Raw genomic sequence first — 20,886 nt, forward strand, 5'->3', positions numbered from 1 at the left:
TTGGTGAAATCTTCCAGGATGACTTAGGATCACCCAATGAACATATACACCAAATTTCAAGCTTTTAGGAGGTTGTATAGGTAGTTTTTGAATCAGCTTTCAATTGTATTGGCGGCCATTTTTAATTTCTCCAACATCTCACTTCCTGTTTGAGATATTTTTGGGCACCCCTTCTGGGATGTCTTAGGATCACCCAAGGAACATGTATACCAAATTTCAAGCTTTTTAGAGGTTGTTTAGGCAGTCTTTGAAGTAGCTGCCAATTTTGTGGCAGGAAGCGCAGTATTTTTTAGTTTTTTTCAAAAACCTCACTTCCTGTTTGAGAATTTTGGTGAAATCTTCCAGGATGACTTAGGATCACCCAATGAACATATACACCAAATTTCAAGCTTTTAGGAGGTTGTATAGGTAGTTTTTGAATCAGCTATCGATTGTATTGGCGGCCATTTTGAATTTCTCCAAAATCTCACTTCCTGTTTGAGATATTTTTGGGCACCCCTTCTAGGATGTCTTAGGATCACCCAAGGAACATATCTACCAAATTTCATGCTTCTATCCGCCGCGTAACGATTTTTTACATAATCTCCCCTACTAATACACACTCGGTGGCTGTAAGCTAACTAGCTATACCACTACACCTGCAGCCACGCTAAGACACTGCAGCATTACTCACGCACGTAACATGTGCATTGTGTAACGAGTTATAATATAAAATCCAGGGATTAAAATGCCTTTACTCTGGTATAAAGTACACCACACCAGAAAACAGTCTCATGTGTTAAGGTAAGTGCATAATGCAATGCAAAGTAACATAGCATAAACAAAATACATAATGCATTGTATGCAAAACTCCACGTACCTCTGCCTCAAGACAGTAGCAAAAGAGGCAGAGGAGGGGGGCTACATTACATGTTAAAGGGGTCAGTTCCTGCCACACCCATGCCACACCCCCTGCTACCTACTCTACCGTGGGAAACTGCAAAGTGGCACAGAACATGTAGGACCGAGTGGGGAAATTCAGAGAAGCATAATTACACCTGCTACATATGTGTCAGGGTGAGTGTGTGTGGGTTGGAGATAGTTTTTTTTGTGTGTGTGTGTGTGTGTGTGTGTGTGTGCATGTATGTGAGTGCGCATGCGTTTGTGTGTGTGAGGTGAAAAGGTGCTTACAGTTTTTCTCAATTGTTTACACACAATTTCTGGTACTTGAGACACAATTCCAGTAATATGTAGCTCATGCACCAACCTCCTGAACCGATTCTGCTGAACTATAAGCACAATTTCGGCTTTACACTCAAATTGCAGTTCTATAACACACTGTTTTCAAAACACTACACACAATTCTGTGCATTTGACACAATTTTCATGAAGAAAATCTCTTGTTTTCACAAAGAACACACTGCCATTCAAATTCTAAAGCTAACTGCCCTACCATGCACACTGACTCATCAGATGGGCAAACTCCTGTCACACAGTCTTACAATTAGCAATCAGAGCTTTAGTATTACAGTAGTACAGGCAGAGGCAGAGCCAGAGGAGAGAGTACAGTTTTTCTCGATTGTTAACACACAATTTCTGGTACTTGACACACAATTCCTGTAATATGTAACTCATGCACCAACCTCCTGAACCAATTCTGCTTAACTATAGGCACAATTTCTGCTTTACACTCAAATTGCAGTTCTATAACACACTTTTTTCACAGCACTACACACAATTCTCTGCATTTGACACAATTTTCATGAATAAAATATCTTGTTTTCACAAGGAACACACTGCCATTCAAATTCTAAAGCTAACTGCCCTACCATGCACACTGACTCATCAGATGGGCAAACTCCTGTCACACAGTCTTACAATTAGCAATCAGAGCTTTAGTATTACAGTAGTAGTACAGGCAGAGGCAGAGCCAGAGGAGTGAGAGTAAGAGGAGGAGGACGGGGAGGCCAAGGACCGTAATCTCTGATGAGATCCGAGCCACTAGAACATTGCAGTGCTGCGTATCAATACAGTACAGTACCGGACAGTACAATACAGGTCAATGAGCACAGTAGTACAGTATTGCCTGTGGGCTGTTCTGTAAAAATGAAGTATATTTCAAGTATTTGGGGAAAGTAATCCTACTTTGAATTCCTACACAGTTTACAGTATTTTACTATTTGTTTGGCAGCCGAAAGATTACCAGCACAAGGGCTTCTGTCTCCTGAACAGGAAACTGAAATCATGAGCATTGTCCTACAAAAAACGGCATAACATTACGGCAAATACAAAGAAAAATAATAGAAAACAATGAGATATTTCAAAATATTGATAGGGTAAGCATATCAACTTACTGTATCAGCTTATCTACTGCTTGTAGTAATGTTTGTAGTGTAACACTGAACAAAAAAAGGCCCAAGTCATTATGATGAATGGAGAAGAAGTGTTTTCAATTCATCGTAGTGTTTTACACTGAGCACATCAGTGTTCAACTGGTCCTTACAAATGTCTTGATATATGATGGTTTGTGTGTGTCTCTTGAGAACAAAAGAGCATTTTGAGGAGAAATTACATTGTTTTGAAGGTAAAGTGTCATTTTGCAGGAGAATTGTGGAGTTTTGCCCATTGTGTGTGTTGTTTTGGATTTGTGTGTAGAGTTCTGAGAATATGAGGCATGTTTTCAGAAAATGTGTGTTAACAATCGAGAAAAACTGTAATATTCCCGTCTGTGATTCTGTTTCAGGTTGAAGAAGTGTAATATGACTGAGAAGAGCTGTTCCTATCTGGCCTCTGCCCTGACCGCACACTCCTCAAGTCTCAGACTGCTGGACCTGAGTCAGAATAAGCTGCTGGACTCAGGAGTGGAACTTTTATGTTCTGCACTTTGTCATCACAACTGCAAACTGGAGGAGCTGGAGTAAGTGTACTTTCATGTAGTAAATGTGTGTGTGTGTGTGTGTGTGTGTGTGTGTTAGTGTGTGTGTGTGTGTGTGTGTGTGTGTGTGTGTGTGTGTGTGTGTGTGTGTGTGTGTGTGTGTGTTTGTACACACATGCATGTGAGTTTGTATAGAGTAGAGGTGGAGGGGCATTTGTGAGTGTGGGGGGAGTAGGAAAGTGTGTGTGTGACAGGGTGAGCGTGTGTGGGTTGGGGACCATGTACAGTATGGCAGTTTTGTGTGTGGAATATGTGTGTAGCAGTGAGCGTGTGTATGGATGGAAGTGTGTAGAGGGAAAGTGTGTATGTGGCAGGATGAGTGTGTGTGTGTGTGTGTGTGTGTGTGTGTGTGTGTGTGTGTGTGTGTGTTGGGGAGCATGTATGTCAGAGTTTGTGGTGTGTAAGAGTGTCATGTAGTCGTGTAATTGAGTGGGTGTGTGTGTTGCGTTTGGGTGAAGACAATATATGTACCGTGTGTACAGGTGCTGGTCATATCATTAGAATATCATCAAAAAGTAAAAAAGGGACATAACGTGTCGTTTATGGTAATTGTTGCTCACTACAGGTTTGTATTCCAATAATCCATACAGTGTCCAAGCATTCACATTGTCCATTATTACACAACTACACAGAGTATCATCAGCCAGTATGGCCTGCCACAGTGAAGCGGTCAAAAAACGATGTGTGCTCCCCCTTCGTCAAGCAACACCTGTCACCTGCATGACGGTTCCCCCTTATATGGCTGTGCACAAATACCGTAACACAGTGCCACCTAGTGGACCAATTAAACATTCATAAAATGAGACCAAAATGGCTCCTACAGACCCATGAAATGTTTGTAAATGAAATAATATGTCCATGTACCAGTTGATAAGGAACTGAAAGATGTGAACACACAATTAGGCGACTACAGCTTGTCACCTGCCTAGTGCAGCAAGAGGGACTGTTGAGTGGTATCCATGGTTACAGATAACTCTACTCTCTCCCCTCGGCTTCTCATGTTACTTTATGTTACAACCATAGTGCCTAAACACATCTAATTTAAACCATCCAAGTGTGTGTGTGTGTGTGTGTGTGTGTGTGTTACAGCCATAGTGCCTAAACACATCTGATTTATACTATCCAACTCTGAGAGAGAGAGAGAGAGAGAGAGAGAGAGTGAGAGATTCTTCTGATGTTAAGGTATTTGGTTGTTGGCTGGCAGAGGAGACAGAGCTGACAGTGTGAAAATGAGAGCAGCATAATCAGCACCTTTGCCAGTGTGTGTGTGTGGATTGGGGAGCATGTCTGTGTTTCTCTGGGTGGAATGTATATAATATATTGCTGTGTGTGTGTGTGTGTGCGTGCGTGTGTAAAAGTGAGAGGGCCAGATGCATGTGTGTTTGTGAGAGCAGCATAATCAGCACTGAGGTGAACTTTTGAATTTGTTATGCATATTTATATTATGAGAGATAAGGTGAACCATTTCACCCCCTTATCATCTCACAGCGCCGTAGTCAGAAGTGGATTATCCCAGGCTTGGTAGCGTTCGTAGCTCGTAGAGTTGAGCTCCACTCCCGGTTGGCCTCCAAAAGCTCCGTTTCCACGGCCACCGACTCAGCTGCTGTAGGCGACACGTCCTGTCCCCGTCCGGTCTCTTGCACTGAATGTCTGTGCTTTAAAAAGCCAAGCCCACAACCCCTGCACCAATCACCACCACCGGATTCTCCCGCTACACACCTGTAGCCAATTGTACACAATCTCCCGGCTAGGGAGCGGCCATCCTGGTGTTGACCCAAACGTAACCCCCCCCCCCCCCCCCCACCCAACCACCCTTCATCATCAAAACTGCAAACTGGAGGAACTAGAGTACCTTCATGTGTGTGTGTGTGTGTGTGTGTGTGTGTATTTTAGTATAGAGTAGAGTGGGAGGCATTTGTGGGAGAAGTGTGTATGTAACAGAGTGAGTGTGTGTGGGTTGGGCAGAGTTTTGTGTGTGTGTGCGCGTGTGTCCGTGTGTGTGTGTGTGTGTGAGGAGGTGCTTAATATTCTGATCTCTCATTCTGTTTCAGGCTGGAGTACTTTCTTGTGGTAAATGTGTGTGTGTGTGTGTATGTGTGTGTGTGTGTGTGTGTTTGTGAGTTAGTATAGAGTAGAGGTGGAGGGGCATTTGTGGGTGTGCATGGTAGAGTTCTCAACGGGCCAGAAAATGACAACCCGACCCGACCCGGTCCGTGGCTTTCAAAGCCTGAGCCCGATGTAACCCGACACATATACAGTATATGATTTATCTACCTGAACTATCTACCTGCCGCCCGACGCCGGGGGTCGAGATTTCCCATGTTATCCTATGGAGACGGACGGGCTGTGGGTCGTTAAGGGCACAATTACGCAGTGGCCTACCTAACCCACGTAAAAACCTAGTGAAACAATATTTTCCACAACAGAAACATGATATAAATGGGAAAACGTACTGTTCTTGCTATAAAAAGGGCAGAATCATCCACAGAGCATGATATTTCAATAACCTCTTCATACACACTTCACTTTAATGGCAATGAGTTGTTAGCTATTCACGAAGACGTGACGGTGAATTCACCTGCGGTAAGTTTTCTTTTCACCAACTCCATCTTCTTCTTCTGCCCCCGCTCCATGATTGCATGCACGTTGCATGCAGCAGCCAGACTTTCTTTACGCTAGATAGATAGATAGATACTTTATTGATCCCAAGGGGAAATTCATGATGATTCACGGTAAACAGCAGCGATGATTAATAAATGTTTTTTTTTTTTCGTTGAGCGGAAAAGATTAAGCCCGAGGACCAACCCGACCCGAGTCATCTGCTTATATTTTCGACCCTGCGGGTCCTGTCGGGTTTGTCGGGCCGACCCGACCCATTGAGAACTCTGGTGCATGGGTAGAGGGAAAGAGTGTGTGTGTGTGTGACAGGGTGAGTGTGTGTGGGTTGGGGAGCATGTATGTATGGCAGTTTTGTGTGTGGAATATGTGTCTAGGCAGTGAGTGTGTGTTTGGATGGAAGTGTGTGTATGTTGGAGAGGGCATGTGTGTTGGGGGCAGTTGGGGAGAGTGTATGTTGGGAGAGAGTTTGTGTGTGTGAGATAGAGGGGGGTGCAAGGATATGTTAGCTAGTGTGTGTGTGTGTGTGTGTGTCTGTGTCTGTGTCTGTGTCTGTGTCTGTGTATGTGTGTGTGTGTGTGTGTGTGTGTGTGTGTGTGTGTGTGTGTGTGTGTGTGTGTGTGTGTGTGTGTGTGTGTGTGTGTTTGTGTATGTGTGCGCACGCAATAATCCAATCTGTCATTCTGTTTCAGCCTATGGAACTGTAGTCTGACTGAGAAGAGCTGTTCCTATCTGGCCTCTGCCCTGACTGCACACTCCTCAAGTCTCAGACTGCTGCACCTGGGTAACAATAAGCTGCTGGACTCAGGAGTGGAACTTTTATGTTCTGCACTTTGTCATCAGAACTGCAAACTGGATGAACTAAAGTAAGCATACTTTCATGTACTGTAGTGTGTTTGTGCGTGTGTGTGTGTGTGTGTGTGTGTGTGTGTGTGTGTGTGTGTGTGTGTGTGTGTGTGAGTGTGTGTGTAGGGGCATTTGTGGGTGGGTGTGCATATGGGGAGAGGGAAAGTGTGTGTGCTAGTGCTATGAGGTTGTTTCCTGTGTGCTACTGGACACTGGCTACAGGCTCTGCACAAGAAATGCTGGTGTGTGTGGAGGAGGGGCATTTGTGGGTGTGCATGGGGAGAGGGAAAATGTGTGTGACAGGGTGAGTGAGTGTGTGTGTGTGTGTGAGAGAGAGAGAGAGAGAGAGAGAGAGAGAGAGAGAGAGAGAGAGAGAGAGAGAGAGAGAGAGAGAGAGAGAGAGAGAGAGAGAGAGAGAGAGAGAGAGAGAGAGAACCCACATGTATCTCGTCTGACTGATAAGGGCTGTTCCTATCTGGCCTCTGCTGTGTCCACACACTCCTCAAGGGGGGTAAAGGAGAGTGAATGTAGCAATGGGAGTGTGTGTTGGTGATTAATATTCAGATGTTTAACTCTGTTTCAGGCTACAGTACTGTAAAGTGACTGATGAGGGCTGTTCCTATCTGGCCTCTGCTGTGTCCACACACTCCTCAAGTCTCAGAGTGCTGTACCTGACTCGTAATAAGCGGATTAGTGCATCAGCTGTAGAGCAGCTCTCTGCTCTAGTGGAGGACCCACACTGTAAACTGGAGAAACTAGAGTGAGTAAATATCTAAATTCAAGAGTTCTCTGATCTTCTGTCCTTAGTGGCCTCTTGCTCTGATAAACTGTTGATTTTAGGAGATTTGAACATCCAAATTTGTTGTCCAACTGAACTGATGGTTAGTGAGTTTTTAACCCTTTTAGTCTCTTTTAACTGAACTCAATCAGTATCTGACTTTCCTGTTGTTAACCTCACAACTGTTGATATTGTCTGATCACCCCCACCCACCGCCTTCAAACACACACACACACACACACACACACACACACACACACACACACACACACACACACACACACCCCTCTACTCACACACCCCTCTACTCACACACACTCCTCTCCTCTCACACATCCTCCTCTACCCACACACACACTCATCTACTCACACTCACTCCTCTCCTCTCACACACTCCTCTACACACACACTCCTCTCCTCTCACACACACACTCCTCTCTCCTCACACACACTCCTCTCCTCACACACATTTCTCTACACACACACACACTCCTCTCTCCTCTCACACACTCCTCCAAAGGCACCATCCTCTCACACACACTCCTCTCTCCTCTCACACACACTCCTCTCTCCACAAACACACTCCTCTACACACACACACACTCCTCTACACACACACACACTCCTCTCTCCTCACACACTCCTCTCCTCTCACACACTCCTGACTCCTCACACACTCCTCTCCTCTCACACACTCCTCTACCCACACACACTCCTCTACTCACATACCCTCCTCTCACACACTCTTCTACCCTCACACACTCCTCTCCTCTCACACACTCCTCTACCCACACACACTCTTCTCCTCTCACACACTCCTCTCCTCTCACACACTCCTCTCCTCTCACACACTCCTCTATTCACACACACTCCTCTCCTCTCACACACTCCTCTATTCACACACTCATCTCCTCTCACACACTCCTCTATTCACACACACTCCTCTCTCCTCACACACACACTCCTCTCTCCTCACACACACTCCTCACCTCTCACACACAGACACAGGCACACCCATCTCAATTGTTAACCTCACAACTGTCGATATTGTCTGACACCCCCCCCCCCCCCCACACACACACACACACACACATACACCACCCTCTCACCCGATCCCATAACTCAGCCACACACACACACACACACACACATACACACACTCACACACAAAGAAAGAAACACACACACACACACACACACACACACACACACACACACACACACACACACACACTCACTCCCTCTCAGCATCACCCTCTCACCCAATCCCTTAACTCAGCCACACACACACACACACACACACACACACACACACACACACACACACACTCTCACACATACACACACACACACACACAAACATACACACACACACACACACACACACCCTCTCACCCGATCCCTTAACTCAACTCCTTAACAGCTTCTGCTCTGACACATTGAGTCATGGAGTCCCTTTAATGATAAAACAACCCAACACTGCAACTGCTGGGTTGAATCATGGAGTCCCTTTAATGATAAAATAACCCAACACTGCAACTGCTGGGTTGAATGATGGAGCCCCTTTAATGATAAAACAACCCAACACTGCAACTGCTGGGTTGAATCATGGAGCCCCTTAAATACTAAAACAACCCAACACTGCAACTGCTGGATTGAATCATGGAGCCCCTTTAATACTAAAACAACCCAACACTGCAACTGCTGGGTTGAATCATGGAGCCCCTTTAATGATAAAACAACCCAACACTGCAACTGCTGGGTTGAATGACCCCACTCGTGCTCTCTGATGTACCTGTAGAAGGGCAGAGCAGAAATGGAGGAAAGATTTCAGCTCTCTTCAGCTCTCTTATGAAATCACTTGAAGCTTTACCAACTCTCTCTCTCTCTCTCTCTCTCTCTCTCTCTCTCTCTCTTAAGAATGGCAAGGCCAATTATTCTGCCAAACTCATTAATCAACAGGCCTACAAATAACCTAGAGTGTTCTTTAAAACCAACATCACCATCTCATGTCCTGATTCTGCTCTTCCAGAGATCCATGACCCAGTCAGCTACCTCCTGCATTTTACACCAGTGTCCTCCTCCCACATGAAGCCCACATACTGGCCCTCAGATTGCCTTCAGATTACAGCCGTGGCCATATCCTTTACCATCCCCACTCCCACTCGTGTCATATTGCTTAACTCTAGGGTGGTACACCTGGTCTAAAACCACTATGAGACTTCTTCCCCTAAGATAGTACCCACCAACACCTCTGGCTCAAGGACTATATGGCTGCTGGTACAGAGTAGAGGCCTCTGTCTCTCATGCAGCCTGGTTCACTGGTAGAGGCTTGTCATTGATGTCACTGATTGATGATCATCTCCTTTCTCCTGCAGGTGGAATGGGGGAACAGTAGAATAGTGCTTCTGATTAGACTGATCTGATCAGTGCTGTTGGACTATTTAGCTCCACCCTCACTGTGTTTGTCTGTTGTCATGGACACTGATTGATGATCTTCTTCTTCTTTTATCCTACAGGTGGGGGGGAGATGCAGGTGAATGGTGATAGAGGTGAGGAGGAGGAGGATGGGCAGGAAGATGATCCTGTCGGGGAGGAAGATGATGATGGGGGGGAAGAAGATGATTGAGGGGCTCATTAAGTGACCACACACACACACACACATACACACCAGTGTTTCTTGTTCAGAATGTCTAGGTAGGAACATAAGCTTGTAGCCAGTGTCCAGTGGCACACAGGAAATATCCTCATAGCACAACAGACAGACAGACACACACACACACACACACACAGATCAGCCACTGACAGCATGCAGCATGGACTCGGCAGACAGAAGAGACTCTCACACATGCACAGATGGCCATGTGGACTGGGGTGAACACTGTGTGAATGTCCATATCTGTTGAACCTGTTCACTATTGTTTTGTCATGATATCAGATGGACATGTGGACTGGGGTGGACACTGTGTGAATGTCCATATCTGTTGAACCTGTTCACTATTGTTTTGTCATGATATCAGATGGACATGTGGACTGGGGTGAACACTGTGTGTTTAAAATATGTGGAGTTGGGCTGGTTACGGATGACTGCTACCAGAATGGTGTGTCGTTTAGAACACAGGAATGAATCCAATAATTACTTCTCAATTGCATTTATTTGCCATTGGCTTCTTTCTTTGTTGTTTTCTCCAGTGTGGGTTACAATTGCTGTATATTGCTGGTATCTACAATCAAACAAAGCAAGCTTTACTGATACAAATCATAATAATAATAAATAATAATACACTCACATAACCACAAAGGAAATCTTTAACCAAATGAAGCATTTAAGTTATCAAATTAATATCAGTGCAAAAGATTAAATAAACTTACAAAGTCATAGACGCAGCAAACACATGCGGCAGGCCAAGGAGCAAGCAGTCAGCACAAGAGACACACACACACACACTAGTGAGGCTGATTGACAATTATCATCAGGTGAGGGAAGCTTCAGGAAGTGGGCGTGTCTCCCAATCGAGTAGCAGGAGTTTGACTGGGATTTTGAACAGTGTGAATGTCAATAGACCTCTGAAGTTCGCCTACAAAAAAGCCACCATCTTTGCCCAAATAAGGAGATCCGGTATCTTGAGATTTTTTCTATGGGAAAATAACATGGGAATTTTCAATTATCGCACCTGTTAAACTCTGGCGGGTATGATGACATTGGAAATGCAGACGTTTTTCACTACACAGTTTTGTCCACTGCCGTCTAGTGGATACTGTGATCTTCGGTAGGTGAAGACGGCACACTTTGATCTTTGCTACCCCAGAGCTAACTTACCATGCAACTTGCCATAGGCAGTTAGCTTCAATTAACTCGCGGATCTCCTTATATGGGCAAAGATGGCAGCTTTGGATCCTTTTTGTAGGCGAACTTCAGAGGTCTATATCTGTTGAAGCTGTTCACTATTGTTTTGTCATGATATCAGATGGACATGTGGACTGGGGTGAACACTGTGTGAATGTCCATATCTGTTGAACCTGTTCACTATTACATGTATGAAATTCAGTATCTGTTGTAAAATATAAAATTAAATCAACTTTATTTGATGGTATTAGTGTGTGTGTGTGTGTGTGTGTGTGTGTGTGTGTGTGTCTGTCTGTCTGTCTGTCTGTCTGTCTGTCTGTCTGTCTGTCTGTCTGTCTGTCTGTCTGTCTGTCTGTGTCTTCTGACACATTTGTTCCATGAGGAGCCGTTAATATAGAAGTTAGAATACTTACAAGGATGTTGAACTTATTTCAGTAACAAAAGCATATTTTAAAACATTTGATTTGCAGAAATGAACTCACCATTGCACATCATCCCTAAATCTGGCTGGTTGTTTGGCCACATGTGTGATGACATCAGTAACTGGTCCCATCTCACTGTCCCATCTGAACACTTCAGTCTGAGCCCACAGTGCAGTGTGGTGGTGCCACCTAGTGGTCAACAAGAGAGCAGCAGCTGGTCCCATCTCACTGTCCCATCTGAACACTTCAGTCTGAGCCCACAGTGCAGTGTGGTGGTGCCACCTAGTGGTCAACAGGAGAACATTCCCTGAGAGGAGACTAGCAGCTGTTACGCTGAGGCCTTCTCCTATGAGGTGGACGCAACACAATTACAATAGAATCCAATGCACATTTACAATACTGATCACTGCGTATCAACACAACTCTGGAACTTTCTCCCACACGTGCTGCACTGATGGGTCTCTCCTCCAGTATGTCTCATCTTGCTGATGTCAGCTGCTTTTTAAACTCTCCCCACATGTGGGCCGTGTCCAAAAGTCAAGGGCGCACGCTGGATAGTACCGCTCTTTCCAGTAGCGTCTCAGTTAGCTTGCTCCTCAGTATGCGTCCCTACATTTGGACAGCATGAGCTAGTTGGTGTCACCTGACTCAGGTGTGTTGCTTGACGATTTGCATGACGTGTGGCGCTTTACCTGCGCTGCGCAATGGATTATGGGATATCTGAGGCCAAAAAAGATGCATCGATGCACGCTTGGAAATCACGCCAAACGAAGTACCCATCTAGTGAGAGCGCTTGACTTTCGGACAGTCTATTCCGACGTAACTTCCGGAAAATGCACACTGCCCAGCATGTGTACTTATGATTCAGACACAGCCGTGCTGCACTGATGGGGGTTACTCACTTATGTCATGGGCCTGTTGATCTCTGCTGACAGGAGCACCACAGCGCCCCCCTTATTGCCCTGTGTGAAACTGTGGTCAGATAAGGAACTGCAGCTAACCCTTAAAAAGCCATTGGGACAGGAATTCCCACAGGCTGACATAGGTTGTTTGGCCTGCGGATCCTAAATGTGAGCACCTTGGTCTCTAGACTGTTAATGTGTAGTGTGTTTTAGCTGTCAATAAATGTCACTTGCAAATGTCTGTATGTCACCATATCTATCTATTAATGCAAGGAACGTCTGTGTGTCACTCTGTCTGTCTGTCTGTCTGTGCCACGCATAACTCTCGGGTGGGTGGGTGTGTGTGGTGCCTGTGTGTATTGTTACGTAAAGAAAGGTTTCCTAAGCTTCACGGTATCAATCTTATGTTTTGGTGAGTGGGAAATCACACTCCTACTGTACACAATGTCTACACCCTGAGTAAACACTGAATGAATAGCCAAAGATTCAGTCCCAAACTCTTAAAGCACCTACTATCTCTCGTGTGTTTTTTAAGAACGGCGTGTTTTTTAAGAACGGCATTTTCTCAACTGTGACTCACGGAGAAAAGCAACGTGGATTCCCGTTGCTGAAATATGTGACGCGGATCCTTAAAAAGTTTCCCCTCGAACAACAACTGCCTGGAATCCTGACACCGTTTACCATCGCGGACTGGATTGAGGTGCAACTGCGTTTTATCCGTGACACGATTCAGCCACAGCTTGGCCCCACTACAACCCACAAGCGTCACAAACGAGTGAGTAGAAATAAGCTTGCTTACCTGTGGCAGCATAGAAAATCAAAGGCCATTCAGATCATCCTAAACAATAGCGAGTACCCCGAGCCACCTCCTTGTCCTAGCGATATCACACTGATAACGAGCCACTACGAAAATAAATGTCTAAGCCAAACATCAATCAACGACCCTCTTCCATTGCCACCCTGGGATAATAGCCTACAACGTGTAAATCCTACTGACTTTCCAAACGCAATGCATTTCTCAATGACTGAGGTAGAGACTGTGTTACATAGCTTGCCAAACAACAAAGCATGTGGTATAGATGGAGTCACATATGAAAACCTAAAGACTGCACACATTTGTAACACATTAACATCCATTTTGAATGTCTGCCTGGAAAATAAGAAAGTGCCTGAGTCCTGGAAAGGAGCAGTGATTTATCGTATTCCCAAAAAAGACAATGTACCTAACGATCCATCAACATGGAGGGACATTTCTCTCCTACCTACAATTTACAAGCATGGGCGGCGCCAGGATAATTTTGTTGGTGTAGCTAAGCTGTTGCTGTGATACAGACAGGTGTTGCTGCCACCCCCCCCCCCCCCCGAAAAATAGGAAAGAAAAAAAACGTGGCTTACAAATGGCTTAGAAATCATGATGAGAAGTAGCCGACCTATACAACAATTAACTTCATCCGCCTTCGTTTCATGACACCCAGTCCTGACCTCAGTGCACCCAACACAACAGCAGCGGCAGCACAGATAACCAGATAACTTCACGTCACTTAGCAAATTTTAACATCTGGCCAGACTGAGCTACACACATGCACACACACACGACCACGCAACGGCTATTGCAAATGCAAAAATCAACAAAATATAGGGGAAGCTTCTTTAATGAACTATATGGATGGGGGAAGCAGAAGCAGACTTTAATGTCTTTGACCATGTTGATGGCTGCTGACTCCAAAGTTCGTCTCTGATATAAATGCTACCCGATGTGCTCCAGTAGGCTGAGATAAAGTAGGCTAAAAGCAAAATCTATACCGTGGACAGATCTTCCCGAATCCTGTCGAGTTCGAGAATGCAATAGCCTGTTACATTGTGCCCTTCGCGTCGTTTTTTTTAATCCAGACAAATAGCCTACACTTGTTGCTTTGTAGGCATATTAGTGCATATCGCCGACCAGGAGCGTCACTAGTGCAAAAGCAGGTGTTTTTTTTCTTTTCTTTTACGGGGTAGGCTACAGGGGTTTCTACCCCGGGAAACTTTGCAAACTGTGCTGTTTGCAGTTTCAACGTAGAGTAAGGCCATTCGTTGGGGTCCTCATCATCATATTTTCATAACAAATAAAGCTAAAAAAAAACCCATGATGAATGAATGAGGTGCCACTCGCTAACTGTAAATTGATTAATCCAACACATCTCCTCGTCCAATTTTCAGTTTGCATGAAAATCGGTATGTTAGGGAGGCACAGAGGTTGGCTAGCTAACAGAGTTGATGGAAGTACTAGGGGTGGGGGAGATGATGTCTCACTCTCAACCTCTTCTTGCACTGGCGGCCCCTTCTTGTATCCATATCAATTAACCAGGCTACGCTGAAGCTGTAGACGGATTCTGGTAATAGGCCTATCAGTCCGAGAGAAGGGGGAAGAATAGAACACTGCTGTCGAATTTGCAACAAATTATTCCGACTCCTTAGTTGGTAACACTATTGCAGTTGTGTCTGCTGGCCGTGGAACCTTTTTGGAACCTCATGAAAACTCTGGGCGATTTTCATATTTTGTTTTAAGGCACAGAGGTCCGGGGCTATCTCCAAGACATCCGCGACATTCACCCGCATTAAAAAACTCGAGCCAACTTGATGTTGCTTTGGTGTTGCTTATCAAAATCTTGGTGTTGCTTTAGCTATAGCAAGCAACACCCTGGCGCCGCCCATGTTTACAAGGTGTTTATGAAGTGTGTCCTGTCTCGTGTGCTCCCCTGGCTAGTTGACAATAGAATCCTGTCACCAAAACAGAAGGCCTACATTAACAGACAAGGAATGAATGAGCATGTATTTTGTCTTAAAACTGGGATAGATGATTTTAAGCATGAATCCTGCAAACTTTACTCTGTCTTTCTGGATTTTCGTGACGCCTTCGGAACTTTGAATCACAATGTCATGATTAAGGCTCTTGAGGAAATCCAACTACCTCAGGTATTCATTGAAATAGTAAAAGATGTTTACAGTACATCCTTCATACAGGTCATCTGTGGAAAACAACTCACAGACCCAATACCCCTCCAAGTAGGCATAAAAACAGGCTGCCCATGGAGTGCCATCAACTTTGTACTCGCCACTAACGGGTGGATTGAGTGGCTATGTGACTGTGCCCCACCCAGTGTGTTTTCCCCTAATCCTGTACAAGCATATGCCGATGACATCCAATTGGCCTCTCGGGAAGAGACAGTAATTAAGAACATGCTTGCCAGAACAGACTCATTTCTGAACTGGTCAGGTTTACAAATCAAGCAGTCAAAATGTGCCGTTCTCTACCAGAGAAGAAGTGGGGGAAACCGTTGGTACAAATCCAGAGCTGATCGAAATCCTGAGTTTACCATCAGTACAGAACCGATCCGAGTGTATGACCTGCACGAGACGTACACATATTTAGGACACAAATTTAATATAGCTGGGGAGTGGAAAGAGCAGGTTGAGTACATAACCACTGAATTCACTTCCAGGCTGGACTTGATAGATGCTTCACCACTTCCTCTGCTCATGAAGCTGGAGGCCATCAGACAGGTTGCCCTGTCTAGAATACAACATCTCTTCGCCAACATCCATCTTATGAGCAAGACACTGAGTCAACAGAATAACGGTCTCCTTAGTGAGAAAGTGGTTCGGACTGAACACTCACACTACTAGAGACATCATTTTCCAGTCCAAACAGGATGGGGGTTTTGGTGTTCCAAACGTGGAGTGGATATATAATGCAACAAGACTGTCACATCTCATTAAAATGCTGAACAATGATGACAACACTGTCAGGGAGCTTGCTAGATCCTCTCTGTTTCTGGACATGAAACGCCGCAAAGTCCCCCTGGCAAGAGAGGGTGAGCCAAGCTTCCTGGGCTTCAAAAGGAAATCTAACTCTAAAATGGAGACTCACTGTGCTGGTTTTGGGGTCTGGTCAGATTGGCCTGATCTTAATGACCTTTGTGTAAGAGTCGGAGTATCCCTGGACTGGGTTAAACCTGACTCAGAAAATGTAATCGTTTCTGAAGACCTTATAACTGACTGTTTAATCTCAGTAAGGGCTACTATTGTGGGTACAGGACATCATCTATCACCTGACAATGCACAGAGGTGCCTTGTAAAGCTACAACAACAGCGCCAGCAACAACATTGGACTGATTTAAAATTACAGGGAAAGCTTGCTTGCCTTCCTACTGCAGACCATACTGTCTCTCACTCAATACTTAAAAACTCTGCTGTTGATGAAGACATACTGACTTTTGCAGCCAAAGCCAGACTACAAGTTCTTCCAACTAGACTTAATCTATCTCTTTGGTACCCTAACACATTCTCTTCCCACTGTTTGCACCATGATAACCAGCTAATTATTGAATCCCTGTCTCATATTCTGAACGGCTGCTATGTGTATAAGGGAATGTACATGGCCAGACACGACAGAATTGTTGACTTAATAGTTGAACACATAATCCCATGTGTTTCACCGCTTACAACAATCTACAAGAATGTATGCGTCTCACCTTGCATGTTCAAACTCTGTAATAGTGGAAATAATGTGTTTTTAAATCTTGCTGCAAAAAGGCCAGATGTTGTTGTTGTTGAAGAGGACAGCAGAGAAGTAACCATTATTGAAGTAGGCTGTGCATTTGACTACAGTCTAGAGGATGCCTACCTCACCAAGCTTTTAAAGTATCAGCCACTCAGAGACATTGTTGTACAGCTTGGGTACAAATGTAAGCTGTTGGTGTGTATATTTGGAAGCTTAGGTAATGTCCACAGACTAGTAGTCAGGGGTTTGCAGATTGCTGGTCTCTCTAAGCCAAGAGCAAAGGCTCTAGCAAAATTCTGCTCAATTTCTGTGATAATTGGCAGTCGCCACATATGGAGAAGGCGTTGTTTTATGTACCCATGAACTGAGACCAGAGACATAGGCTACTGGGTTTGCAATGCTGGTGTCTAAAATTGTTTGTGTTCAATGAAATTCATTGTAAAATGTGAACACAAATAAAGGTATTAAAATGTGTGTGTGTGTGTGTGTGTGTGTGTGTGTGTGTGTGTGTGTGTGAACGTGCAAAGACTCAGTCCCAGACACAGAGCACACGCACACCATGTGCTGTTTCTTTAAGGGAATCAACTCAAGGCTGAAGGATGGACTTTGACTTTAGTTCTGATAAAAAAAAAAGAAAAATCACAAGTTGCCACGCTATTCACTCCAGAACACGTTTGGCGGTTGCCTTTGGTGGTTAAAAGATCTCACGGTAAGTCATTGAATGTTTATAGTTAAAATAGAAATGGTTACAGTTTGAAAATGACTCAATGTGCTAAACAAAATTGTATTGACTTGTTGGTGAGTCTGACAAGGTAGATGTACTGTATGTAGAGAGTGGAGGCTGATGTCTTCATGGTAGGCTTATATATGGTATTATTTCCTAAACAGCTAAGCGCCTTTAAATGCTTTATGTACGTCATACTCAGCTCTGAACAAAACTGTTTTCCTACCTGTTCCGTGTCATGGACTGTAACAGATGTTCAACTCTTTCTGGTATCAAGTAAGAAATTACAAATGTACAAATCATGAGTCAAAGATGACTCGTACTGTGCTGAGGTAAGTGCTGTGTGTGTGTGTGTGTGTGTGTGTGTGTGTGTGTGTGTGTGTGTGTGTGTGTGTGTGCATGACTCGTACTGTGCTGAGGTAAGTGCTGTGTGTGTGTGTGTGTGTGTGTGTGTGTGTGTGTGCGCGTGACTCGTACTGTGCTGAGGTAAGTGCTGTGTGTCAGACAGCAGCAGAGGAGAGAAAAACTCCACTGGAACATGAGGGTGGTTTTCCGGATTGCTTGCTTGTTTGTTTGTTTGTTTGTTTGTTTGTTTGTTTGTGGTCCACAGCAATAGACTAGCGAGGGCTGACTCCTGATCTTTCCTGTGTTGTGTATCTAGACTGTCTCTGTGTAGTGTGTAGTTGCTGTCAATAACTGTCACTTTCAACTGTCAGTATGTCTTGTGTAAATGTATAAATTCTACAAGACCAATAAATAGCATGACGACATGGGAGATGAGAGACTGACTCGTGGGTTAGTTAGGTGCCTTGCTTAAGGTCACGTCAGGGGCAGCCGTGGCCTACTGGTTAGGGCTTCGAGCTTGTAACCGGAGGGTTGCCGGTTCGATCCCCGACCAGTCCGCGGCTGAAGTGCCCTTGAGCAAGGCACCTAACTCCCAGCTCCAGAGCGCCGCTGTTGGGCAGGCAGCTCACTGTGTAGTTGGCAGCGTAATGCAGAGACAGAGACAGAGACAGAATTTCCCTCAGGGAATCAAGTATAAGTATATGTACTTTCAGTATATATAAGTATACTTGCACACTTCAGTCGTGGATAAATGCCACTCAACCCCTGCCCACATTTGTTCTACTGGTCATGGATCGAACCGGCAACCCTTCAGTTACAGTACAAGCCAGAGGCCCTAACCAGTAGGCCACAGCTGCCCCAAATTAAGCACTCAACAGTAAAATAGTGGACCAAAAGACCAATAAATAAACAGACATATAAGTGGAACACAAGGCTCAGACAGTGTGTGTGTGTGTGTGTGTGTGTGTGTGTGTGTGTGTGTGTGTCTAAAAAGTGGTTCTCTTCATCTCTAGGATGAGTGGGGCTCTGTGTGTGTGTGTGTGTGTGTGTCTAAAAAGTGGTTCTCTTCTGAGTGGGCTCTGTGTGTGTGTGTGTGTGTGTGTGTCTCTAAAAAGTGGTTCTCTTCTGAGTGGGCTCTGTGTGTGTGTGTGTGTGTGTGTGTGTGTGTGTGTCTCTAAAAAGTGGTTCTCTTCATCTCTAGGGTGAGTGGGGCTCTGTGTGTGCGTGCGCGTGTGTGTGTGTGTGTGTGTAAGAAGTGGTTCTCTTCATCTCTAGGCGCTATTTGTAACAGGTGTCCACCGCCCCTACACCCACCCATGTGTCCCTGAAGAGTGATACGTCCATGGACTGACCAATCACCTACACAGAACACAACATCTACTGGACAGTAAGATTATGACTTTGGTCTTACATGCTAATACCGTGTGTGTGTGTGTGTGTGTGTGTGTGTGTGTGTGTGTGTGTGTGTGTGTGTGTGTCTGTGTCTGTGTGAGTGTGTGTGTGTGTGTGTGTGAGTGTGTGTGTGTGTGTGTGTGTGTGTGTGTGTGTGTGTGTGTGTGTGTGTGTGTGTGTGTCTGTGTGAGTGTGTGTGTGTGTGTGTGTGTGTGTGTGTGTGTGTGTGTCTGTGTGAGTGTGTGTGTGTGTGTGTGTGTGTGTGTGTGTGTGTGTGTGTGTCTGTGTGAGTGTGTGTGTGTGTGTGTGTGTGTGTGTGTGTGTGTGTGTGTGTGTGTCTGTGTGAGTGTGTGTGTGTGTGTGTGTGTGTGTGTGTGTGTGTGTGTGTGTCTGTGTGTGTGTGTGTGTGTGTGTGTGTGTGTGTGTCTGTGTGTGTGTGTGTGTGTGTGTGTGTGTGTGTGTGTGTATGTGTGTGTGTGTGTGTGTCTGTGTCTGTGTGAGTGAGTGTGTGTGTGTGTGTGTGTGTGTGTGTGTGTGTGTGTGTGTGAGTGTGTGTGTGTGTGTGTGTGTGTGTGTGTGTCTGTGTGTGTGTGTGTGTGTGTGTGTGTGTGTGTGTGTGTGTGTGTGTGTGTGTGTGCGTGTGTGTGTGTGTGTGTGTGTGTGTGTGTGTGTGTGTGTGTGTGTGTGTGTGTGTCTCTGTGTGTGTGTGTGTGTGTGTGTGTGTGTGTGTGTATGTGTGTGTGTGTGTGTGTGTGTGTGTGTGTGTGTGTGTGTGTGTGTGTGTGTGTGTGTGTGTGTGTGTGTGTGTGTGTGTGTGTGTGTGTGTGAATAGTAGAAGTAGAGACAAAAATGTTCTAACAGCTCTAACAGGAAAACATACGGTGTGTGTGTGTGTGTGTGTGTGTGTGTGTGTGTGTGTGTGTGTGTGTGTGTGAGTAGAGACAGGAATATCTTCATAATGGAAGTTCTCCTCTTCTTCTCTAGGATGGGGGGCACCAGCTCTAACAGCAGGCCTCCCTCCCCTACACCCACCCATGTGTCCATGAAGAGTGATGAGTCCATGGATCCACCAATCACCTTTACAAGACAGTGAGATCATGACACACACACTCTCTCTCTCTCTCTCTCTCTCTCTGTACTGTATGTGTGTTGGAATGAATAAAGACAGGATTGTGATCCTGATCCTGATAGTGAGCCTCTTCTTCACTAGGATGATGACTCTCCCTGAGTGTGTGTGTGTGTGTGTGTGTGTGTGTGTGTGTGTTGGAGTGAATAAAGACAGGATTGTGATCCTGATGGAAGTTCTCTTCTCTAGGATGGAGGGCACCAGCTCTAACAGGAAGCCTCCCTCCCCAACACCCACCCGTGTGTCCATGAAGAGTGATGATTCCATGGATCCTCCAGTCAACTTTAGAGAAAAAGACTCTTCTACTGGACAGTAAGATCATTGACTCTGGCTTTCACACTATACTGTATGTGTCATTGTGTTATACTTCAGTCAGGCATAGGCATGTGTGCATCCATATGTGCACATGTGTCCGTACGTGTGTGTCGGAG

General features: G+C 45.1%; 1 long non-coding RNA gene across 2 annotated transcripts; it reads left to right on the plus strand.

The window, feature by feature from the left end:
* The first annotated feature begins 17,436 nt into the window (after positions 1-17,436).
* On the plus strand, positions 17,437-20,458 carry LOC134098197 (uncharacterized). Of its 2 annotated transcripts, none has more exons than XR_009941023.1 (3): positions 17,437-17,577; positions 19,191-19,324; positions 20,314-20,458. It is a non-coding gene; the product is annotated as an uncharacterized LOC134098197 (long non-coding RNA). The 2 variants fall into 2 exon arrangements; XR_009941025.1 differs by having other exon boundaries at positions 19,194-19,324.
* The last annotated feature ends 428 nt before the right edge of the window (positions 20,459-20,886 follow it).

This window comes from Sardina pilchardus, chromosome 1 (assembly GCF_963854185.1).
Source record: "Sardina pilchardus chromosome 1, fSarPil1.1, whole genome shotgun sequence".
Taxonomy (NCBI): domain Eukaryota; kingdom Metazoa; phylum Chordata; class Actinopteri; order Clupeiformes; family Clupeidae; genus Sardina; species Sardina pilchardus.